A 26,401-nucleotide genomic window follows, 5' to 3' on the forward strand; every position below is an offset into this window, starting at 1 on the left:
AGTACTTTAAAAATACTAATACTACACTGGTCTCAGAGTATTTTTGTCTAGTGATTTCTGTGTAAATTCTATCAATTAAGTATTACAGAATCCGTGGGATGCAGGTAATCATTACTGTTTCCATTTTACAAACTGGGAAGCTGGCATAGCGAGGTGACTGACCCCAAGGGACACAGTAAGTAGGAACACAGAAATTGCCACACTGGATCAGACTTATGCTCAGTCTAGTTCGGTATTATGTCTCCTACAGTGGCCAATACCAGATGCTACGAAAGAAGGTACTGTACAAGTAAAATCTTTGCAGTAGAAGCCAGGAGGGATCAAGGATGCAGTTAACTTGGGAGTTTTATAGACTGTGTGAACAAATAAAAGATGGTCAGTAACAAAGTTGAGACTACAACCCAGGAGTCTTGGCCCTTTTAGCTAACTGTTAAGTACAATATAGACAACTTTATAAGTCATTGCAATTACTGTCGTACTAAACACGGAAGGATTTTTGAGAATGCAGGATCTTGCAAATTTGCCCTCCTCTCCACTCCTTGAATGAACTAGGCCTCAGAAGTATCTGAGTTCAGTATAAAGAAAAGGAGTACTGTGGCACCTTGGAGACTAAACATATTTATTTGACCATAAGCTTTCATGAGCTACAGCTCACTTCATCAGATGCATTCAGTGGAAAAATACAGTGTGGAGATTTATATACATAGAGAACATGAAACAATGGGTGTTACCATCACGTATTGTTAGTCTCTAAGGTGCCACAAGTACTCTTTTTGCGGATACAGACTAACATGGCTGCTACTCAAACGTAGTTCAGTATGTGAAGATGTGCAAATTTGGCCTAAAATATGACTAAGCAAATAATTTGGGATTGGAGGGGCTCAAATAATTTCTTAGCCTTATTTCTCATTCTTCCTTTTGTAGGCTAAAAAGAGATTAGTACATATCCAATTATCTAAAGCAGATCCTTTCAGCAAAACACTGACAAAGGGGAGTTTATACTTTTTAAGCCCTGAAATGCATGCAGAAAATAAGTGTTTCCTGCAATATCGTAACTTCCAATAGTATTTGATGAGGCAAAATCAATTTATCTTTGCTGCATTTCATTTCATTCTGTTTTAGAATTTTCTCTTTTAGGCTGAGTCTACACTGGTTTTGTGTTGTTGATGTATTCAGTTTAAAGAGCCATAAGGACTGACACCAAGCCCATTGCAGTCAATGACAGGCTTTCCATGAAATCAGTGCGCTTTTGGATCAGACCATTAGTGAGCCCTAAAGAGAACCATCCTGTGCAATGATGAATTCAATACCTGAGCAAGTGCAAGTGCATAGTCTAATTAAGTTCACTGTTTTATACAGCTTGTAATAGGTTGAAGATGCAATGCTATATTGTATAAATATAAATCTGGAAGTCTCACACCTCTTGGAAGCCAAGACTGCTGTAGATATCTGCTGGAAAAAATTAGTTTGTTTTCAGTTCCAGATCTATTATGAATGTAGTCAACCTCTTAAATAAAGATAGCAATACTTTTAAAGGCCAGATTGCTCAATGTGTTCATGACTCTAGGGGCAATGCTCATCCCCATTTCTATGAGCTCATCCTCACAGTTACTTGGGAGCAATAAGATTGAACTGCTTAAATAATTGACTTGAATATTTCATCATATTAGTGAATCAGTTAAAGAATAACTTTTGAAGAGGCACAAGGACTAGTTTCAGGAATTATTTGTGTTCCTTTGAGATGTGCTCAGTTATACTGGAACACATTGGGAACAACAGCTTTGGCAGTCTATTCCAGGATTCAACCTTGAAAAAAATCCAATAGTGTTACCCACTTAAGCTCCACCCCCAAATGACGATACACCCATGAACCAGGCTTCACCCATTTGACATGTTCATATCAGGCCTCCTCTCATGTGAGACTGTGCAGAAGTTCACAGGTGAATTCTACCTGATGACGTGGGCTTGACTCTCTTCAGTTGCATTCAGAAGCCCTGCTGGGCTCCTTGGGCCTGCTCCAAGCTTGGGCTCCCTTTGTATTCACTGCTGGGCTCTACCAGGCTCCTTAACTGAGGGGAAATAAAGTAAGTGCACTCAATACCACCCAGTAATGTGATCAAGAGGAGATAGCACTTAAAATAAATTGGGAAGATCTTCTTAACATGTTCGTTCCTCTCCTTTTCTACTAGCTTTGTTAGCAAGGAAATAGTTAGCAATGCTGGTATTTAAATGATCATTGCTGGGCATCTGAACTGACACTCATTAAGATGAATAAGGGTATTTATCTCAGAGCTATTGTTTCGGGCTTTCTACAGACTCAAGCAGACGTCACTGCATCAGTGACACTTTATTTGTATTCTGAAGGTGTCCTTCAAAAACATAAGGGCTAGAGACTTCTTTAAAAACAAAAGTCTTACATTCTGGAGCACAATATACCAGCTCCAGAGAGGTGGACATATGCCATGTATATCCCCAGTTTGTCCACTCTGATGTCTATTGGTTCAATCCTGCCCCCACTGAAATTACTCCAGATTTACATGCATGTCAAAGAGGAGAATCTGGCCTTCTGTGCAAGATCTGAAAAAAGAAATAAGCTGTGTGGAGCAGTAGTTTGCTGATGGTAACAGAGAATACCTAAAGAAAGAGGATAATAAATTGAGAATTACACAGATGAAGAATGATTTTGAACAGATAAATGCCTTATCAGTCTCAAGATATGTAAAAAGTTATTAGACTACAGGAATAAAGACAAGAAAAGGATTTTAATGGGCATATACTAAAAAGCACCGGGAAGGGGAAGTATCCAGGTTTAATAAGAAACTTGAAACCTTCTGGCACAGACCTGGAGAACATTAAAGCAAAACAAATTACAGGATATATAAATATAGGTATCAAATCCAGTTCAACTGAAGTGATTATAACATTGGAGAAAGCGCAAGTGAAGTCACATTGTGACTGGCAAGTTGATATTAAAATACTTTCTTTAGAAATGGAGAGGAGTAGAAGTGGCCAGCTGCAGTACAATCCTATTCTTTTCCAAAGAGTTTTAAAAGGAATCTCTTCACACACATTCCCATTTTACTTCTATTGAAAGCAGTGGTAAAACCACCACAGACTTAAATGAGAGCAGAATATCACTTGCAGAGAGGAGCAGACAACATGCGGAGTAAAATGCTTAAAACAGCAGTTGAAGCAAAACAATACAAAAAGAATAAACCAGGGCAGTGCCCTCACTTGAAGAGAGTGCAGCATCTCATGAAATACTCTGCAAAGATCTCATGCATTGCTTAGCTCACAAGTCGATGGCAAATTTGTTGGATTGGCTCATCAGAAAAGCAAATCAATTCAACTGAATATTACAGAAAAATGATCAAACTTCATTTCCTAAAGTTCGGCACCTAAATACAAGCGGCACGATTTCTAAAGATGCTGAATCCCTGCAGCTCTCATAGTGATTAATGGGAGCTGTGAATGCACATTGGATGATCAGGTGACTTTTATTTAGGTACCTACATCTGCAAAAGAAAAAGCTGACCCAAAAGCTTCATTTTTCATTGCAAATGCATTCTGGAGTACTTGAGTGCAGCTACTACCCTAGACTCACTCCTCTGAAGACTGAAGTCTTGCAACCTATAGCAAAAATGTTAAAAGCATTGCAACGATAATGCTCATATATGCAATTTACAACCACACCTCCCTAACCATTTTAAATCTTTAACATCAGTTATGGGCATAGGTGTCCAGAGTAATGTGTGCAGGACATCATGGTTTCCACACTGCAGATTCCCATAGAATTCGAACAGTAGACAGCTCTTTCCTATATTTGAGAGGATTTGTGAAGGGTGAGGGGAGAAGTAGAGAAAGAGAGAAATGCTGATTGGAGAGACTCCGTTCTGAACAGTGGAGCAGAAAGGGAAAATTTCCTGCTCTAAATAGAATTTTCACAAGTCAGATACACTAGCATGGTGCCCACCTAGAGTGCTCATTATAACTGCATTATGGGTGGGTTTGTAGTATCAAATATGGTCAATAAACCTTTCGTTCAACTTATCCTATTTATTTTAAGACTAGGCTGTTCAGTGAAATGTGGAGAAAAATCACTTCTTGACAGGAAAACTATAATAAGAATACTTTGTTCTGAGACCCTGTCCTTCATCCGTGGAGAGGAATGCCCATTAGTCAAGATTGGTGGATCTGATAAGTTGAAATAGGGATTTTTGGACACCTTCCATATACTGCACCTATATTTTATAACCATTCACAATACCCACAAAATTTTAACAGTGCTTTTCTTAAACTCACATACTGTTGATCCAGAGGGTCATGATTGTTGCACACCATTAATCTACTATAAAAGGCTAAAGTCAGGGGGTGAAATTCTGATACCAGTTTTGCGGCTATGAATCCAGAGTAATTGCACTGAATTCAACAGGCTTACTCCAGATTTACTGTACTGTAAATGAAATCAGAATCTGCCTCTACACCAACTTATTTTCCTTAAAAAAAAAAAGTGAGCATTCCAAGCAAGCTATCAATTCATAAATGTTTTAAAAAACAACAAAGGCCCTTCTAATTCCACATCATCTTACTTCAGTTTTCATGATCCAGCTATCAAAGAGTCAGGTTACCTCTAGTGTCAATTTTTAAGGCTTCCCTACACAGGGACGCTCAAGAAAATTAATCTGAATTAACTTTTGTTAAACTGCATTATATCCCATGTGTGGGATGCTCTTATTCAGAAATGAGATGGCCTTAATTCTTTAATTCTGAATAAGGGCATCTGCATGGGGTTTAATGTAGTTTAATTTATCCATTGCAAAGGTTAATTTGGATTAATGTATTCTTGTGTAGACTAAACCTTATACTTTAAAAAAGCAACAATCTGAGAGCAGAGCTAATATTGAGCATTGAGTCAACACCCGAGACCACTGGGGTATTTAATAAAAAAACCACAATATATGGGGGGGGCACCCATAAGCAGCTATACCTAAGAATCATGGGATGAAATAAATTAAGGGAAATGTAGGAAAAAGCTTCCTAGCAATGCAGCTCTATTAGCGCCCCTAATCAACAAGGCACTAAAGCAAGCGGTTAAGTTTAGCAGGAGATTTACAAAGGCACAAATGGGAGTTTGGTGTCCAACTTCCATTTACTTTCCAAGAGAGCTGGATGCCTATCTATCCTTTGCTCCTTTGAAAATTTTCTCCTAAATCTTTAAGTAATTCCCATTGACTTCAACAGGACTGTTCACAGGCTTAAAGTTAAACACTTGCTTAAGTGCTTTGCTGGATGAGGGCATTAGACTGTGGAATGGTCTCCCAAAAGCAATGATGGAAGCCCAATCACATGGGACATTTAAAACTAGACTGGTCAAGGCACTAGCAAATAAACCATAGTGACCAATCAATCCTCCGCTGGAAGACAGGATGGACAACATGACCTCATGGTGCTTTTCCATCTCTAATTTTTAGAATTCTGGTTAATTGAAATTCAGTTGTATAACAAAAACTTGAGCATTTCAAAACACTGCAAGTTGCAGCTTCAATACAAATTGAGTTCTCTCTAAAGTCTCCTTTTTATGCTCTAAATACAATAGTTAGTCATGTACCTATGAACCACTGTTTTAATTTTTTTTTCTTTTGCTTCATTGGGTACCTACTGAGCAGAAGGTACTACCTGTGATAAATGCTACCTGTCAAGATTTTACTTTGAGCATGCTTCAAGAGGGAAGAGTTTCCAAATCATTTGCTTGGAAATTTTTAATTCTTAAGTGGGTTGTTTGTTTGCCTCAAAAGGTAGCACTAACCTATTTTACATAGTCAAAATCTTTTTTAAATGAAGTTCTCCTTTGTACTTTAAATCTTCCCTACAAATATTTGTTAGGCTCATTTTGCAAAATTAAAACTAAAATGGATGATTAAACTATTCCTTGAATCAGCAACTTGGTAGCTCACTATTTATCCACTGGCTAAGGAAGTAGGAACAAATCTTGCCAATGGCTCTGTTCACCTGAGTTAGAGTGTTGCGCTAATACTGTAATTTTTCATGGGCACTGAAGCCCCTCTAAGTGTGTCAAATCACAGACAGGAAAGATTCCTAGTTGGGGTTAAAATTCTATTTAAAGAGTTGAGTACAGTGCGAAAATGTAAGAGCCCTCTCTCCAATGCTTCCACTGGCTTATATCAGGTGTCAGAAATAAAAGCAGGAAATTTGGTGTGGTAGGTGGTTTCAAAGGTCACCTCTACAGCTTACAGAAAGGATTTGCCTTGCTTCACTAAATCCCAGACACTGTATTTCAATTTTACCAGTTAAATGCGACTTCCCTGGACTAAGAGGGAGGGGTGCAACTTATCTACTGTGGACAGCAGAACCCATGGCACAATGCATCGCAGCATAGCAAATGCAAGAACCTCATTGAGCTTGTTGGCTGATAGGACAAATTTTACAAGAGGGAAAGTAAAGCTGCCCATTTTCTTTTAAAGGGAAACATTTGGAGATATACTGATTTTCTGGCTTGCATCCTGTCATTGCAAATGATCGATAGACTTTCTATTCAGAATCAAAAATAATGTTTTCAAGGCTCTACTTATGCATAAATAATAGCAGTTAGTGCAATGGACTCATTCCTTAAAAGAAATTCTACTTCTAGTATGTCTGGGTTAATCAGAAGTCAATGGAGTAGGAGAATGGTTCTCCTGATACTGTAGCATTTGGCGTATGCTCCCCCCATGTTTTTTCATGTCGTCCATGTTAATGTCAATGGGAATGACGTGAGGTGAGAAGGAATAGACCCCCTACTTTACACCACTGTCCATAGACTTAAAGATTTGATTAAAATTCTTTTATGTGAAAAGAAAAATCTCTTTAAGGGGGGAAAATAAGGCAGTTTTTTCATTTTATTTACAGACGTTTGTAAGTCTCCTTGAAACCTTAAGCTACTTTCACTTGATGTCTCAGACCTCAGCAAAGCAGATGTGAAGAAGGCAGATATATAGCACTACAGCATGCACAGCAGGGTTTCCAACTGTCAATAAATTTATGAACAGTTTGCAGATCTATGGGAGTTTTGAGAAAATTCTTATTCTTTTAATAAAAACTGGCAAGCCCTCCTGCATCTCGGCAGAAAATGCATAAAATTACAGTGAGATCACACTAGTCTATTTCCACCTGGAAAACCTCCCTCGTCTTCTCCCACAAAACAAAACAAAAACAAACCCCACCCCTAATGCTGTTGGATCAGATCATTTTCACTTGCAGTTCTTAAATCTCTGACTTAAATTTCTCTACTGTTAGGAAGGATAACTGATGTTTGAAACTGGCAAATGAATTCTGCAGTACATTGAATACTCTGGACAATGTGAGATATGATGCAAACAGATTTTAACTAGTCATGAAAAAGAGCAAAGCTTTTTATTATTAAAAATAATTATCCTAATTTTCTTAATCTATTGGCACCAGGAATTTAAAAATCTAAAATTGTCTTTATGATTAAATGCATTGGGGAAAACCCCCTAATTTTAGCCCAAAACACTGGATAGGCAGACTTTAAATGCTTAGTTTTTCACATGCATTTAGTTTACACAAATCAGATGAACACAGGAAATGTGTACTTACAGATTTAAAGGCTGGGTTGAAACCATTCTGAACACTTGACCTTATAGATATAAAATTATAAAGGGGCAAATTTTCAGATATAGCCTACCAATTTATCTGGCATTGTTTTGTAAATGTGCCTGTTAACCAGTGTCCAACTGGGCATTTCCTTGTATTAATCAGCCAAGCTAAACTGCACAGTTGTATACCCAATCAGCAGACACATACAGAGACTGGTGCAATTGCTGAGGCTGGTTTGAAAATCCAAATCCAAGTACATTTAAACACATAGGATACTCAGCTCTGTCCTTTTCCAGTTAAATCCTAAATGCAGAATTCTTTGCTTCTCCTGTACATTCTAGGCATTGCAAAGGCTTAAATTGGTGAAGACAATAAAGCAGGGAGACAATTGGAAGGCAGCCTTGAGCATAATCATCATCAGAGCCATGCCTATAAATTACTGTTGTAGTAGGGTTGAACTAACTCCCACTGTCTTCACAAATGAAAGATCCTTACAATTAGGAGCAGCAGTACACGAAGGCAGGGAGCTCATTTACATGTGCCATCCTCCCAGGAGGCTCAAAAACTTGCTAACACAGTTGAAGGGGTTGTGGAGTAGCTGTAAGGTGACCTCCTGAATAGGTTGACCCACCATAGATCTAGGATCTGAGGCCTTCCAGGATTAGTACAGGTTATTTTTATATGATTTGTTATCATCATTAGATTACTACAACTACTGATACCATCGCCACCAGATACCTAGTATGACAAAAGTAAGGAAGCTCAGGTTTAAGATTGCCACTCTACCCTCATTCCTTTCTCATTGGGCTGAGCTACGAGCATTTAAAAATTGCCTTTTTTTTTTCCTATTACGTTATCAGCAAAAGTTTGGTAAATGCCAAAAGCAACAACTTTACAGGAACCTTCTAAAGTGCTGGACCACTCCCAAAGCAGAAGCACACTGCAGTGGGAAACCTTGAAGCAGAGAGAAAAGGAGTACTTGTGGCACCTTAGAGACTAACAAATTTATTAGAGCATAAGCTTTCGTGAGCTACAGCTCACTGCATCCGATGAAGTGAGCTGTAGCTCACGAAAGCTTATGCTCTAATAAATGTGTTAGTCTCTAAGGTGCCACAAGTACTCCTTTTCTTTTTGCGAATACAGACTAACACGGCTGCTACTCTGAAACCTGTGTTGAAGCAGAGAGTTTGTATAGGAGGTGGTGAGAAAGAGTGCTAAACTTTGTAAACTAACTTTCTTTTAACATCGTTTTTTGTAGATAATGGTTATAAATAAATGAACATAGAACTGTGATGTCATAGTTCTGCAATGAATACAGTTGCTTGTAGAAGCTAATGAGAGAGGAAATTATTGACACACAACACTCTCAGTTGGCCAGACTAAAACCTTATACCTGTACTAGCGTATTTCCTACTATCTCCATTTCACTTGTGTGCACTCTAACAAATACTGGAGGCTGGTCTGCTCCAAAGCCAGAGGTGGGATTTGGAGCAAATGAATCTCCATTGCAGGTTGCAGCGTGTACAACTGAATGGGAAGTCGGGAGTGGTAGCACAATTTCAGGCTCATCATTAAAGTAGGATATCACAAACCTGCAGTAACAAATGCCTTAAGTACCAGTAGCCAAGTGTGTAGCTGTGGTTCTCCCTACTTCAGTATGCATACAGCGATATTACAAAGTACAGCCATTTCATTCACAGAGAGTTCAATTTTATTTGCTAGGAGAGGAAATTGTTACATATAGTTTTGCACCTTCTGAGTTTGGGACAAGCCAAAAAGCAAAACTCAGCCAAAACTGCCAAGTTTAATATGTTTTGAAACAAAAAACAACATAAATCCCTTCTGGCAACCTATGGAGAGACAAGTAATCACTCGAAACTCAGTGTGGGCTCATGAACCTTTCAGCAATCCTGGGATAGGCTTTATATTTGTAATGAAAGCTGAGAAAACTTGAGTTTCAAAGTGGGTATTGAATCTTGAAATGGAAAGTTCTCACAACTCTATTTATTATGGAAGTACACTAAGTGAACTTGCAATGTGATTCCTAGCAGCCGGTCTGCTAATATTGTCCTCCCTAGTGTTTCAGAGGGGAGGTTTTTTTTTTTTTTTTTACTGGTCATGTGACTACACCAAGACTTTGACTCATGCCAATTCTGTCCTCAGTTGCACCCCTTCCAATTCCTGGCTTCACATTACAAAGCATGCGTGCTAGGCAATGCCACAAACCTGACCTGACCTATTTTAGCATAGAGCCTGTGAGTTAAGTATTACCACTACCATTGCACAAATTACCACTACCATTGCACAGAGGCAGAGAAAACAAACACAGATGACTTGTTTGATTACATGGGATTCAGGGTCAATGTGCAACATATGAGGGTACAATCCAGACCAATAAGTAGCTCTGTCACCCCTGCCCTATAAACTGGGGTGCCCTTTTCAATGCCTTGCTGCTGTAGCCTCCAACCTGGACTGCTCAAAATCAGCCTCCAGTATGTAAGTCATTCCAAGCTAGGTCTGTGTGTGCTACAGTCAGCCAGCCACACCTTGAGTCCTACCAGCCTTAAAGATTAACGCAGGCTGACCCCAGCACATTCCCAGATTTCCCCCCAGAAATGTAATCCCTGAACAGCACAAAACACATTAAGTCTATTATTCCTTTAAGGGGTAATAGTCACACAGCTTGTTACCTCCAAATGGAGTTACCTAGACACTTCAATTTAAACGCATTGGATTAGTTAAACAATAAAACAAGTATACTAACTACAAAGAGATAGATAATAAGTGAGCACAATTAATGAGGCATAAAAGTCAGAAATGGTTACAAGAAAAAATAAAAAGATGCTTACTGGTGCCTAACAAACTATATTGCCACCACCATGTCAAGGCTAATTCCCCTTCTGGCACTTTGAGTGCAGAAGGTGGGGGCCCACAAGGATTCTAAAAATTAATACTGGCCACTCCAGGCTTGTATTAAACTCCCAAGGTTACCACTTTTCTCTGACCTTGGATTGGTAGATACTGCCACCCCCCAAGAGCAGAACCCCTTTGAGAGCCCAGAAAGGTGCACTTGGGAATTCCTTCCTGTGGGGTACCCTCAAGCCCTCTCACTCTCCGCTCCAGGGAAGAGCTAAGAAAAAAAAAAAAAAAAAAAAAAAAAAAAAAAGAAAAGGAAACCAGCGGTTGCCACCAGTTAACAAAATAACATGTGAACAAACATCTTAAGACACAAAAATCCAATTCGGTTTTTAAAAAAGCAAAATTTTATTAATAAAAAAAGAAAATACATCTGGAAACTCAGGCTATTGCTGGATTTTAAAAGAGCAACTACAAGGAATAACCACTAAGAATAGCTTGCTTGAAGTTCACTTTAAAGGTTACAAGTGAAACAAAAGCACCTGAGGTTAGCACAGAGGAATCCACAAGCCATAACGAAATAAAAGGGATAAAACGTAATTGCATCTTCCTAGACATTTCCTGATCTACTTACATATGTGGGGTTTTAAATGAATAGTTTCTAGGTACGATACGATGATTTTTTCACACCTGGCCCAAGCTTCTTACAGCATAGCTGATGCCCTGTCCATCTCTCCCCGGGGAGGACAGACAGACAAAAGGGGAGTCTTTTTTTAATTAAAAAAAATTCTAGCCTTCCCATTGGCTCTTTTGGCCAGGTGCCCACTCACTTCCTTTTACCTACGCATATCAGTGAGATTTTTTAACCCTTTACAGGTAGAACAATTAGAGAACAACTACTAAGATGGATTTTATAGCTACTGGTTGTCTGGGTGTCCATAAAAGGGAGCTATCTCCCCTTCATTTATCACAGATTCAAAGCAAAGTTTCTCACCACATGTTTCAGCAGGTTACTGACCAAACTCTCAGGTCAGGAGCCCTTCCCCAGAGTCTAACAGCTGCTTCCTTTGTCTTTTCAGGGCAAAGAATGCAATGGGCAGGGAGAAAGAGAGAGCGAGAGACCTTGTGGTGTTTGTCCCTCTTTTTTATAATTTCAGTCGCCCTCTTCAAAACATTTCCACCTGGGAACCAGGAGCCAAGGAGTCTGTGGAAAGACACTCCAAGCAGTTTCTTTGATAAAAATGTAGGTTTTGCTCCGAGCCCCATTGCTGCCAAAGAATAGCGACTTGGCAAGTAATGTGCCTCAATCTTATTTACACCTGGCTTAGGCATTAGCTTGCCCTTTGGCTCTGAGGAACTGGTTTGGCCACTCTGCAGACTTATCTGAAAATATACTTTTAGTCAAGATCTCAACTTGTGTTCATAACTTTACATATACTGTTGCTACATGCCTTTTGCCATGACATTACTGATCAGGAAGTTATGAGTTTTTAAATGATACCTTGCAAGGCACACCTTGTACACATTATTAAAGTAGTAAGTAGGGTGTGAACACGGGCATATTCTGTTACACAGTGGAAATGAGATTACAGCTCAGGAGTGAATCCTTGTCCTGTGATAAGACCATTAGAACTCATCACACTCTTAAGATCCGAGTCTGAGTCAAGGGTTAGCTGCAATTCTGAGTACATCAGTCATTTACAGAATGTATTCAGGAGAGAACAAGCAGCACTAAAGCTGGATCACAACTGCTGCATATCTATGGCAAGAACACTTTCAACTCCAATAATTCTTTCATATAGCAATAGGGACAAAAATGACAAATCTGATTATGTTAAAATGCATTTTTTCCTAGCTTCCCCATGTTTACAAATTTACCATGTGATTTAATAAGATAACTATTACATGTTTAAAAAGTAAATATTGTCTCCATTGTAATGGATTCAGTTCTGCCTGCAAACATATATCACTTTATCTTGTGAAGTCAGCTATTGCATATTCAAGTATTATATTCACAAGTGTATCAAAGGGTAAGACTTTAGGTAAAATTGTCCAAAGCACCAAAGTGATTTAGGAGCATAAATCCTAACTTCCATATTCAAAAGTGACTTAGGCTCCTAAGGGAGAAATTTTAAAAAGGTATTCATGTGCTTAGGTGCGTTTGAAAATACCACTAAGTGCCTAAATACCTTTAAAAATCTGACCTTTTGTCTTTAAAAATAATGCACTAATATAGCATTACTGACCTGAGAGTGATGTATAACTTTTTCCATGTACTAGAGACATTTTTGATTTTGGTAGACAACATTGATATTATTCCTCCCCACCCCCCTCTGAAGGACAAGGGTTTTCCAAGTAAATGATTCATTTATTTTATATAATGTGCATTATACACACCCACCCACCCACTATCATTTATAAAAATTCAGGAATTGTCTAACACATTTTGTCATCCTCATAGTAACTTAATCTTATTCTTATGCGTCAGAGTAAACCTTAAAAATTCAGAGAGAACATGCTGTATGGTTTGTCAAAAGGAGAAAATTCAAACGGAGCATTGAAAAGAGCTACTTAGTTGCACTGTACACAATTTGTAGGTAATTAACATCACACTAAATCACATCAAATTGTACACAGAACAAGAATTATGCCTGGAAGCATGACAATATTACTTTTTCATAAAGAATAATAATGCACGCTCTTTCCACATATGACTTCTGGTGAAATGAAGATACTAATAAAGGATCAAATCTTGGTCGCACTTAAGGGTGTTTTGCCACTGACTACAATAAGATTGAGACTTGCCTTCAGATGCTAATATGTCTATAGTTGGCCTAAGATTTTGAAAAAAGTTCTCATTCCACAGTGTAAAATTAGTACACTATTCTGATCCTTTTTTACTAGTACGTGGGTGTAAGAATGTCAGTATCAGAGGACCTTCTTCACCTCACACCTATTGTTATTGTTGGCCAAAACCTTGTTATGGGTTGAGTTAAAACCTCATTGAGATTGATTCGTGTGAACGGTCCCTTCAGTTAATATAATTGTAGGGGTAAAATAATCCCAACCTCCCACCTAAAACAAAAGAGTTATGTTAGCCTTCCCAGGAGTTTTGGATGTAGTTGTGCCGATTACTGGTGTGTGGTTGTGGTGACTGAAGGGGGGAGGATGGAGAGAGAACACAGAACAAGAGAGACTCAAGAAGGCAGCAAGAAAGTCAAGCGGAAGCCTATAAGCATGGTGTGACCCTGAGAGAAACCGAAAGAGGTTTCTAGGTTGGGGGTGTTGGCTGAAAAGAAGCTTGGGCCAGTAAACTAAGAAACTACTCTTTTTGCCTTTCATTCCTCCTGCATTCTGAAAAGCAGGACTTTGTACTTCCCTTGTAAATAAACAAGATTGCTTCACAGAAAATACCAGATTCCATCATCAATTTCTACTCTCAACTGGAACATCCTCAGGGCCTTAAATTTTGACTAGCCACTCAGGTCGAAAAGGGATAATATGTATATTGTTTGGTATACCTCCCTCCCAATAGTAAGGCAGCAAAGTGAGTGATTACATACTGGCTGCTAGGAGGGTTTTGAAGTCCTACACACTTGAATTTGTTATTAAAATGAGGTCTTGAGGAAGCATCTGGTTTATCCTTAAAGAAGGATGGATCTTCAAATCTCAGTTTGCACATACTGCATCTGCACTTTACATGTTCACTAACATTTGTGCAAGCCCTTTAAAGAGTGCCGGTGTCATCATTACCACTTGCAAAATTAATGTGTTTTACTAATCCACATGAAGACTTTCCCACATGTAGGTATTAAACTATTTAAAAAGATGCACCCAAGTGGTAGATATTAGCAAGTGTTTGCATCTGCGAAGTGCTGGCACAGGTTTGTGCATGTGTAATTTTCAGCACACACACACACACAGACTGGGTAGGGGCAATTTCGCCCTTAGGTCAATGTTCAGTTCCAGGCCAAGATTCTTTTTGTCCTTATATTCAGAAAAAAAACACTGCCTCATGAACAACCTGTACTAAGTTAACTCTCTCCAAGCAGGATTTCATAGACAGAAATGTAAAGGGGTCCCTTTGTTCAGAAAAAGAATATATACACAGTAAAACCTACTTACAAGAAACTCAGTTGCAGTGAATGTCCTTTTTTAGTATATGCAGTGTTTTTGTAGCCATGTTGGTCTCAGGCTATTAAAAGAGAAAGTGGGTGACATAGTATCTTTTATTGGACCAACTTCGTTGGTGAGTGAGAGAGACAAGCTTTGGAGCTACACAGAGTTCTTCCTCAGGTCAAGGAAAGTTAGTCAGAGGGTCACAGTTAAATAAAAGGTTGAACAGACAGGTTAGCATAGGTAGTTAATACATATTCTAATGAACCATTCAAGGAGAAGTGGACCATTAACACCCCTTTAGTCATAGGTCAAAAATGGGGTTAGTGGGTTACACACAGTTGTAATAAGCCATAAATCCAGTTTCTGCTGATGAGCTTGGAGTATTTGGGTGTTTGTTTGGAGGGGGTTCAGGAACAATTTATTTCAGGATGGGTCCCCATTGAGTATGCTAACCTCTTGATGGGCCACCATGAAGTAGTTCTGGACAAATACAATGATTTTTTTTTCTCTCTGGACAGATGACAAAACTCCCTCATAGATTTCCACCACAACTTCCACAACCACCACTCATCTGTTAAACTCTCTCTAGAACACTGCCACACCAGCATCAACTTCCTGGACACCATGATCAACTTAAACAATGGAACCCTACAGACAACTATATATAGGAAACCCCTGGATCATCACACATACCTTCACAGATCCTGTAACCACCCTAACACACCAAGATATCTGTTATCTACAGCCAGGCACTACAGAATATGCTCTGAGGAGAAAGTCTGCAATATACACCTTAGCACACTAAAAACCACCTTCACCGAACAAGGACTCTCCACCAGAGAAGTAGATCACATCATGGAACAGGCCACCCATACGCTGAGAGAACCTGCTTCAGTACAGAAATAAACCCCTGTCCATCTGCAGATCCCTATTGGTCACTACCACCCTACACTGGAACCCATACTAGGTATCAAACAACTACAACCCATACTCAGTGGGGACCACATCCTGAAAGAAATATTTCCAGAATCCCCTCCTTTTGGCCTTCACACAATCCCCAGCCTCTCCAAGCTCATCATCAGAAGCAAGCTCCCCACAGGCTAGGACACATCAACTCAAAGCTGCACCAGACCCTGACAGGACAACAGATGCAAAACCAGCAGACACATTAGCAGTGGCAAACTGATCAGCACCCCCCACAACACACCTTTCAAGATCCATGAGTCCTGCACATGCCTATCACAATGCATGGTGTACCTCATCCAGTGCACTAAATGCTCCAACAACAAGTATGTGGGTGAAATTAGACAATCACTACAGTCTTGAATGAACTCTCACAGGAAAATGATCAAAGACAAAAACACCCCATCACCTGCGATCACGATGTATTTGACCTATCAGTCCTCATCTTCAAAGGAAACCTGCACAACACTTTCAAAAACTGCTCCTGTGAGCTTAAATTCATAACTTTGTCACACACTAAAAATCGTGGTCTTAATAAAGACAATGGAGGGATAGCTGATTACAACAAACTGTAACCCACTAACCCCCCCTTTTTTGACCTACAACTAAGGGTGTTAATGGGCCACTTCATCTTGAATGATCCATTAGAAAATGTGTTAAACTACTCATGCTCAACTATGTTCAACCTTGTATTTAGCGGTGATGCTCTGAGTACCTTTCCCAGACCCGAGGAAGAGCAGCACTGTGTAGCTCGAAAGCTTGTCTCTCTGACCAGCAGAAGTTGGTCCAATAAAAGATATTACTTCACCCACCTTCTCACCCTTCTAAGATAGTGAAAGGAAAGCCCTGAATTGCTTCAGCACATTTCAGTGGGCTTTCACTTTTCTACCAAAATTTCCTTCTATTTATAGTGCATTTTCATCCCACTATATTTGTGCCCAGTGTGGTAATCCCCCTGCTTTAAATCAGGATGGTCTATTGTAGCAGACAGGCATCACTGGCTACATTCCAAGGCGATTACCACCTCCTCCCTCTCCCCTTGACTAAACAGAAGAGGCAATGAAACTTGCCACTGTCCAATGGAGGAAGAATCCATGTCTCCTTACTTTGTTGCAATATTCCCAGGGGAGGAACTGCAGTTACAGCTACTTCCCCTGCCAATGGCTGCCACTGCCTCCTGCTCTAGCAGGAGCTTCAGAGAGGTCCTATATTCACTAGCAGGGTGAAGGAGAAGGGGAATGTTTGTCAGGATGTCCCTCTCTGATGACAGTGGAATTCAACTAAATTGCCTTTAGTGATGTTCCTATTTGCACCCGTCTTGAATTTGGTCCTAAATGTCCCATACACTGTTTTCATCAAACATAAATCAAATATGTAATTATAGTACATGTATATGCCTACATTAATGAGTGTTTTGTTTCAACAGCCTAATCTGAAAGAACCAATTCTCCAAAGAGCTCTCTCAACTGGTAGATGTCTTTTGGTGTCCGATTCCCACCCCCCTCAAGATTTTTGCACACAATAAGTTATTTCTAGTATGAGACCACAATCCTGAGGTAAACTCTATGGGCCAGTTTTTAAAGGTATTTCAATGGGCTTTAGGTGTCTAGCTGCTTTTGAAAATCCCTTTAGGTGCCTAAATACCTTCTAAAATCTCATTGTATCTGCTTGCATCTGCACAGACCTCATAGCAGGATTGAGGCCACAGAGATCATATATGAAAATTTTGCCCAAATCATCATCCTTTTACATGCAGTTAAGCATTCCCACTGTCTCAAGTTTAAACTTACACATGGTACAATGATGTCTAGTCTTAATTGAATGTTAAAAGAAATATTTCTACTATATGGCTGCTTAATGTACACAATGGGAAGAGACAACCCTTATATAGATAATTATGTCCTACTTTGGTCTGGAGTCTCTTTCAATCACAATGTGCACTCTCAGCATAGGAATGGACATTTTTCAGCTAGAATTGTATGTATACTCATATATAATTAATAAGGGCCCTCACATATCTGGATTCCAGACTCCTTGAATGTTTGAGCTGAGGCAGAAGATAACGTGTATAAATAGTTTAAATGGACAAGCTGCATTCTATCAAAGCAACCGCCACTGTCTTTGTTGGATATTCCCTCTGTATCCTGGCATATCATATGTTTATTTTGGCATTTTTTTGGATGGCGGAAAATAGATGAAATGTAATATAAACAAGTGAGAGCAACAAAATGCCTAACACTTGACTACAAATCAGAGATATGTAGCATCTAGTAAGAAGTATGCCTCGAGGTGTAAGTGTTCCACATGTCTGTAAATGATATAGCCATGAGAGATCACTGAGATAAGCCTGTAGGGGCCCAAACATGCTACCAGGTGTAGGTGTACAGTCAGGCCATATTTGATTGACCGCATATTTCTTCACTCTATTCTCTACAATAGACAGTGCTTAACCCGTCATAAAATGTTGTACATCCTGGCCACTACAGAACATATAGCCTCCAGACCTGATGCTTACTGTACATTTCTTTAACCAGGGGGCTCCCAAACTGTGATCAGTGTATCTCTGGAGGTACATCAGCTTGATGTTCTATCCATTCACTTCACAACAATTATTTCAATAAGATGATACATGAACCAATAGGGTATGGGAACCTCTGCATCTAAATCAAAACCTAACACACTGGGTAAAACTTCAAAGACAAACTATGGTGCATGGGGATAATTTTCAAATTAATTAGACATAGAAACATTCACAGAGGTACATTCTTACTTAAAACCCTCCAGCTGTCAAATGGATAACACTTAGAAACATAAATAGTACAATATATTAACAAGTTCACCAATATGGAGTTTGCTGGAGTTCAGAAGAGAATTATAAATGAACAAGCAAAATACATTAGAAGAAGTTCACGGTCTTAGGAAGCATTCGTTTTTAAAGACTTCAATGTGTTTTTTTTTAAATGTACACTTAAAAGTATAATTTTAATGGGTTCTGCTGCTTTAATTCAAAATCTGAATTGTGCATTAGTGTGCAATATTTACAAGAGATTTCCCTCCCCCCGCACTACCCTATTTTGTCATATTGTCTGCAGTAGATATGGAATTTTTATTTTCCCCTTAGCAGTGAGATAATTTGCCCATGTTATTTGCTCTGTGGGCATCCTCCTAACACATTCTGAATTTATATCATGATGTCTCTTGAAAGCACTATGAATCCAAGACATGCTGAATCAAACTAATGAAGTAACCCCCATACTAAAACCCTCCCTGCCTCAACCACAGAAGAAGCAGAGAGGATGCAAGACTGATAGACAAATATTTAAAATATAATTCTTTTGGACTCGGTCCACATGCTCTCTAGATAATGAGACCTTAACAAAGATGTAGATGCTCATATGAAATATTAGATCTGACATTTCATTTGAGGTGAAAATTGCCAGTCTTCTTAATGACATCTTTTCTTGCCAGGTACAAGAAGCAAAACTATAAAAAAAAAAAAACTTGCTGTTTTCACACCAGCGATCATGATCTCAACATGTTGCATGTCACTGAAGAGGTTTGAAATGAATACAATGGAAAGTTAGCTAAAAAAGAAAGCTGCTAGTTACAATATTCACCCAAATTTCTGGTTATTTTAAAAAGACAGTCACCAAGATAAAGGTGACATTGATGGGGTTCTATCTGTCAATTTGGGGGTGGCCCAGGGCCACATCATTAAAAGCAGTCCCTTTACAGGCAGAATGCATTGACAGTGACAAAGTGCTTTCTCCAAGTCAATGCTATTTGTCCTGAGGTACTCAGAGGGTTAAAAACAGTTTACATCAACCTAGATATTTTCATACTTCAAGTTCTATCTTCAGCTAAGTTTGTGACCTTACAATGCAATGTGTCAAAATGAAGAGGCATCTGGATATTTTATTTCAGTTGTAGTACTGTGTTGTGCATATATTTATAAATTTTTTTTGCAAAGATGTCACATTCCATTCCATATTGGTCACTCAAACACAGCTGCCAAAAATTATTTTCATTAAAAACTTTCCATAATTGGGGTTAGGGAGGGGACTGACAGTCCTGATTGTTTTTAAAAAAAAAATACTGAAAAGCACATGAAAAAAACAACAACTTTCCAGACGACATAGTAGGACAACTAAATTCTATGGTCGGCTGCTACTCTGAAACCTGCAATCTCCATGAAAATAAGAGATGGCTACATGGAAATTGCTAGCGCCTTTATTTATTGTTCAAGAGATTACAAAAAAGTTCTAAAAAAATAATTTTAACTTTCCAAAATCTTGTAGTTTTATCTCAGTTAAAAGACGGGTTCCCTGCTCAAAATGTCATTGGAGAAAGACATGAGATCCCACAATTGGCAGCTTTTCTAATATATATCCAGACTGTAGCATTTAGCCACAGGGTTCTGTGTGGAGTTGCTGAGCACGGTGACCTGAAACAGCAAAGCATGTAAGCATGTGTTGACTTTAATCATATGAGATTTTAAATCAACAAGGTTATTCCTGGCAAACACTTAAGTGTATGTTTAAAGTTAAGCACATGCTTAACTCTCATTGAAATCAATGGGATTTAAACACATGCTTAAAGTCAAGCATGTATTTAAGTGTTTTCCTGAATGGGCTGAAAGTTATGCACGTGCTGAAATGCTTTGCTGGATTAGTTTTTTTAATTGCTTGACAGCCCTAGTTAAAATCACTTTTCTGTCACACTCACTACCCTAATATGATTGCCTGGATCAATCTCTTCCCTCTATAGCTGCCCCACATCATTACTCTTTTTGTTCAAAATTAATGCTCATTGTTGGCCAATGTAATCTTAGAGGATTCAAAAAAAAAAAAAGGGGGGGGGAAATGATTGCAGTCAATGTCAGTTAATAGAATAATATTTGAACATAGGAATAGTGCAGCCTTCACATTACACACTCAAAAGTCATGGACACATTTGATGTTATGTGACCCCAGTGGATCATAAGACAACCTTGTTCTCTCTGGCTACACACATGCCTCATAAAAGATGAGCAAACATAAGCTTGTCTACTAGCTCTTACATACCCTCAATGTAATCTTGAGGTATTATTGTGAATCTCTCCAGACTGCCTAAGCCCCTGAAAAGGACATTTTATAAAAGGCATTCATCATTTGATAAGAGGATACATCTGGGCTATTCCTTCTCTGAGGTAGCTACTGGTACTGTTTAAGTGGGAAGTGAGAATTGGCAGAACAATCAGCTGTACCACCTAGGAGAGAAATAGCCCAATTCTACTTCTGAGCATGCATGTCTTTTTATAAAGATTAAAATCAGAGCTGACTTTTAATTAAAGCCACACACACACACACACACACACACACACACACACACACACACACTACAGTGATGAAAATAAATTCTCGATCTGTTCCAGAAAATATGATCTGGGAAAAAGCAACATCAATAAGAACCAAAAGCAGTTTTATTGGTGATGAAATGCTGGACTTTAATTTACTAAATTGGAGAAGTTCAGAAAAATGATTATTAATAGCATCACCCCCAGGATAACCATAAATATTACCATTGTCACTGGACCTGATATAGGTCAGTATCCCTATTCAGGACAACACTTTAAGCATGTGCTTAAAATTAAGTGCTTGCTTCTTAAGTGCTGTTGCAAATCTGGATGGATTTAAGTTTGTGTTTAATGTTCCCTTGAACTGTGGCCCTTAAAAACATCACCACCACCATGACTATCATCTTGAAAGATTTTTGACCAACATTTGATAATAGATTTACCTTCTCACAAATCCAAATAGATACATGGTATCAAAAAATATTAATGGTGGGTGGTGGTGGTTGTTTTACAACCTAGCAATATTCCATTGCATTTCAATATTTATTATGGGAGAATTGTTTATTCAAAATTATAAATGGTTGCGGTGAACAGCAGTTTTGATCTATGGACAATTAGCAATTTTATTTATTCAATACCAAAATGAACAGGCTTACAAAAATAATTTTGATTACCAAGACTTTGTTCAGCAATTACTTTTTTTGTTCAAATTTGATTTCTTTTGTTAATTTTAATAAGAAGTCCACTCTGTGCTTGCTGTGTCCCTCTTTTACACACATATTTAAAAGATTAGTCTTAATTATGGATTTCAATATACAGTGCTAAAAACAGCAATAGACGCAATTCATGGGTTTCTGCTAATTTCTCAGCAGGCACAAACACTCTTGCATAGGAAAATAAAGGATGAAAATGACTTCTAAAGTTATGGAGAAGAAAACTTCAGCTAAAAGCAAATAATGCTCTATCTTACACAGTGTGCGTTCATTTTGCAAAACAACCTAAGATTTTTAAAGGTATTTAGGCATTGCTTTGGTCAATGTTATAAGGCCTAAGTGACTTAGGGAAGCAAGTCTTATTTTCAAAAGTGACTGTGGCACTTGGAAGCCCAAATCTAACAGAAAATCAATGGGAGTTAGGTGCCTAGGTGCTTCTGAAAATCCCACTAGGCAACTGTCTGCATCATGCCTAAATACCTCTAAAAATCTGGCCCTTAGACACTTCTGAAAATTTTACCCTGTACGTTCGTGTGTCTGATCTCTTTTCAGGGTAGGAACTCTATTAGTTAAGTGCTTGCAAAAGCACTTTGAAGAAGAAGATGTATTATTTATAACAGTTCATCAATATGTATGAATTAGACTTGGTCAAATAATGGGGTCTTTTTCCATGAAAAAGTGCCCCTTTTTGACTAAAAAATTTAAATTTTGAAAAATTTCAAACTAGTTCTAGTATGTATTTACCCCACACACAATACATATACACACACACACACACACACACACACACACACACACACACCTGCATATTATACATACATAGATATACATTTCTCCTGGGGACAATTTCTAGAAAGTGGTGGCCTTCCTTATGGACCTACGTGTTTCCCACACCCCTCACCTCCAAGTCATTTAATTTATGGAGCCTGCATGTACTTTGTACACTGAGAGAGGTCACATTCTTCCCCCTCTCACACCAAGTCTCTCTGAGTTCAGTAGCCATGCTGCCTGCTTGAATTAAACGATTCATCGGCCCCTCTCTATTTGTCCAGGATCTGAATGTGTTCATTCTTTTTTTTCCCCTCTCTGCCCTTTTCTCCAATTCGGTTCAGTCTGAATTTCTTTACAGCCCTTTCTTCCCAGGAGTCTTTGTTCATCCACATTCATACTGAATGGCAAAGTCTCACTATCTGCTGGGAATGCTGACAACAGATTGTTTCATAATTAATTAAAAAGCAAAACCTGGACATTCTCAGTCACCTGCTGATGGGAATTACTTTGTACAACTTCAGTAAATCAACAGTGCACTGCAAAGAAAAACCACAGGTCAAGTTAACTACCAGCCATTTCACTGTGAGCTAACTGCACAATTTAAATTAGTGCTTATTTTAAGGAATCCTTTAAAAAGAACAGCTTCTACAAAAATGAGAAATATAGAAATTTTGTGGTAGATTATATCTAGTTAGTTTAGCTAATACTTGCCTTCAGGACAAGCTTGCATAATAGTATGGATTCCACTTTGAACCACTAAGTGCAGGTCATTGCAGATGTGCAAAATGTGTCACACGTATTTTGCCCACTACTGTCCCCAACAGAAACAAGTCACAATTTATAGTGCTGATTTTAAAAAATTGCTGAATCACTTCAGTGCATAATGGACAAAAAAAATACGTATCCCACAAAGTAATACCTGTGTGGTATTTTGTATGCAGGATTTTTAATCTCATGTTCTTCTGATATTGAACCAAACTTTGGTCTCAGATACACTTGTGTAAATCTGGAATAAACTGATAGAGAGTTAATCCAGATTTACATTAGTTTCTCTCAGATCAGGATCTGCCACATAGGAATTGCTATATCAGATTAGACCAGTGGTCCATCTAGTTCAGAATCTTATTTCCAACAGTAGCCCATACCAGCTACTTCAGAGGAAGGGTAAGAAAGTGGCTTTCAGTAGTCAGATATGAAATAATCTGCCTACTAGGCAATGTTGTTTCCTAGCCCCCTCTTTAATTAAAGGTTAGTCTGAACATAAGGATTTATTTAAAAAACTTTTTAAAAAAATCTTTACTACTGTAACTTTGCATGTTCTCGTTATCCATATAAATATCGAGTTCCTTTTTGAACCTGACTAAGTTTTTTTTTTTTTTTTTTTAAATAAGATAGGAATTTCCAGACTGGACCAGGCCAGATGTCGAAATAGTCCAGTGGCCAGGACCACATACTTCAGAGGCAGGTGTATGAACAAAGGTGTTCCACAAAGAGCAATTTCAAGTGCCATAGTAATTCAGCACATGTTCAGAAAAGGAGCAACTACATGTCCCTTTAAATATATACTGCACTCCGCCAAAGGTTCAAACCAGGTGTGAAGACCTATATTTACAGATTTTTCATTCGCAACAACTGACTCATTATTACATTTTAAAGAAGTGGTTCTAAAGATCACTTTCTCTGCCTGCAGGTCTGGATTCCAATTAGCGCTCTGCTTACTCCTAAACTCGTCATGAGGAGGCACCAACACAATACACTGCATCATCACAACATTGTATCATGTTGTGGTTGTATCATTGCTATTTATGACTCCATTCAAAGAAAGAATGATTCTCCAGCTGTAAAAGGTGATGGTCTATACAAAATTCCATTCCCTTAGATATTCTGTAACTGCACATTCATTCCATGTGAAAACAAAGTTTGGTGACTTTAGAAATTGTTGTATTAGCTTCACTAGCCAGTAAACATTTCCTTTTAAAGTCAAACTCCATTCTTCCGGTGTCCTCCAAAATCTCACGTAAGTAGGATATAAAATAGAGTTCCTTTCTGCTTGCAAAGCCTTCTGAATGACATATAGATGAAACTGTATGAATCCTAGAAGGTTGTAGAAGCACTACAGCTTCCACAAGTAGTAAGCTTTTGTAGGAGGCCCAGTTCTGAAATATTTAATGCTTTGGAAGGCAGACAAAGGCATCACTCTTTTGTTGAGCACAAGCTCAAAACAATTACTGCAAAGCTGGCTTCAATACCAAAAACAAAACAAAACAAAGAAAAGATTAATATTCTTACCTTCTGGCTAATAGTTTAAAAATGCTCCCTTTCTTCTGTTCAAGATGCTTTATTAATATATATTAAAGCATTGTGCCTAGCGACAGTAAGGATCTGTCAGGCATTCCATTACAAAATCCCATTTTCAGCCATAAAAAGTCCCTTTGGGCTGACACTTGGCACATAAGAAAACTTGAAAGAAATCCATTTTGTGGGTTTTGAATTATAAGAGTGAAAAGAAAATTGATTTAAAATGTTTAAGGGACATTTTTGCTCTTATAACTCAAAAATAAGATTCATGTTTTTAAACAAAATTTTTCCAGTCCCTAGTGGAAAGCATTCATTTTTGCTACTTAAAACAAGTAAAAAGGGAAAGAGTTTTGATTGTAAAAAAAATCAATCATCATCATCAAAGTTGTGTGTCTGTGTGACAACTTAAGATTGCACAAACACTACCTCTCCAGTCTCAGTTGGACATCTGCTGTTTCTAAGTCACATTAAGGACACTCTCAGATACATAGGCATACATGTATGACCAAAAAAAATAAATTGAGGGAAGAAAAAAAAGTTACTCTGGGAGCCATATGAAAGCAGACTTGATTTCTGCCTCTGAATGAAGAGCACATGCTCATATAACGTGGGTAGCCAAAGATACAGCCCATGAAGTTGTGGCCTGTTGCGGACCTTTAGTCTCAACAGCCTTATCAAAGGAAAGCATGTTGTAAAATTGATCCATTACATGCAAATTAGGTGTTTGTGTTATTGTTCTCTCTTGGACTCATGGGAAGTTGCTCTGTGTGCTTTGGCCCAATTCAATATACATACTGACTGCACACATAATGTACACATTTTAGGGGAAGAAAATGCATTTGTTCCCAGCAGAAACCAAAGGCAAATAAAAGCATCATCTATAAAAACCGTCAACACCATTAACAATTATGCCTCTTCTCTGAAGTTTCAAAACATTTGTAGTGACGAGATTAAAAGATAAAAACTAATTATCCTCAGTGCAGGTCCTGACTCAGCCCTTACACAGGCAAATTCTTGCTGAAGTCAACAGGAGTTTTTCTTGAAAAAGGATCAAGTAAAAATGGAATCAGGACTTCAGGAACTGGCTCCTTATAGTTTCAAGCCCAAAGTCTTTACTGAATTCTCTCTCTAGCAAAACACTAATTAAAATCACTGGGATAAACATGGAGTTGTTTATTCAGTTTTTACTGTGTCCTTACTAAGCAAATTTTCACCGACTTAAATAGCTTATCTGAGGAAGCAGCTGGAAGAAACTGAGTAAAAACCTGAGTGAGGAGGTTCAGGATTTGACCCAGTGGGAGCTTTGCCTGAGTAAGGACTTGATGAACTGGCCCAGTATCATCTTCCCCCAGTAAGTTAAAAAAATGGGATGTGTCATGGCTGATTGCAAAATTATTTCTCTTAAGGAGTTGCTAACATTTGCCTAGCTCTGGGTCTTTCTTCAGCTCACTGCGTTTATGCCAGTCCTGTTATTGGTTCATGTAAGACTTCTTTCATTCATTCCTACAGTATGAATTTAGCTACATGTCTCTGTCATTTTCTTCTTCAGGCCTAGAAGCTCTCTCAGTGGGGAAGAGCTGTCACTGCTACCGAGACACTGTTTCTTCTTTCAGCGTTTGATTACCACAGTGTGCTCTCTCCTCTCTTTCTGCTCTCACAGCTTCTCTATGCAGCAAGAAGTCTTGAGGTTTGTGTGTTCCTTCATTTTATTTTCCTGTTATTGCTGCCTTAC

The 26,401-nt window shown here is 38.5% G+C and overlaps 1 protein-coding gene and 1 long non-coding RNA gene across 3 annotated transcripts in view; both read right to left on the bottom strand.

The window, feature by feature from the left end:
- The window catches only part of CDH4 (cadherin 4), a 666,817-nt gene that overhangs the window by 302,282 nt on the left and 338,134 nt on the right, over positions 1-26,401 (bottom strand). The gene's annotated exons all lie outside the window — the stretch shown is intronic.
- On the bottom strand, positions 1,272-12,725 carry LOC122456433. Its single transcript, XR_006275359.1, has 4 exons — positions 12,713-12,725; positions 4,485-4,487; positions 1,952-2,069; positions 1,272-1,452 (listed from the first exon to the last, which is right to left on the bottom strand). It is a non-coding gene; the product is annotated as an uncharacterized LOC122456433 (long non-coding RNA).

Source organism: Dermochelys coriacea, chromosome 13 (assembly GCF_009764565.3).
Source record: "Dermochelys coriacea isolate rDerCor1 chromosome 13, rDerCor1.pri.v4, whole genome shotgun sequence".
Classification (NCBI taxonomy): Eukaryota; Metazoa; Chordata; order Testudines; family Dermochelyidae; genus Dermochelys; species Dermochelys coriacea.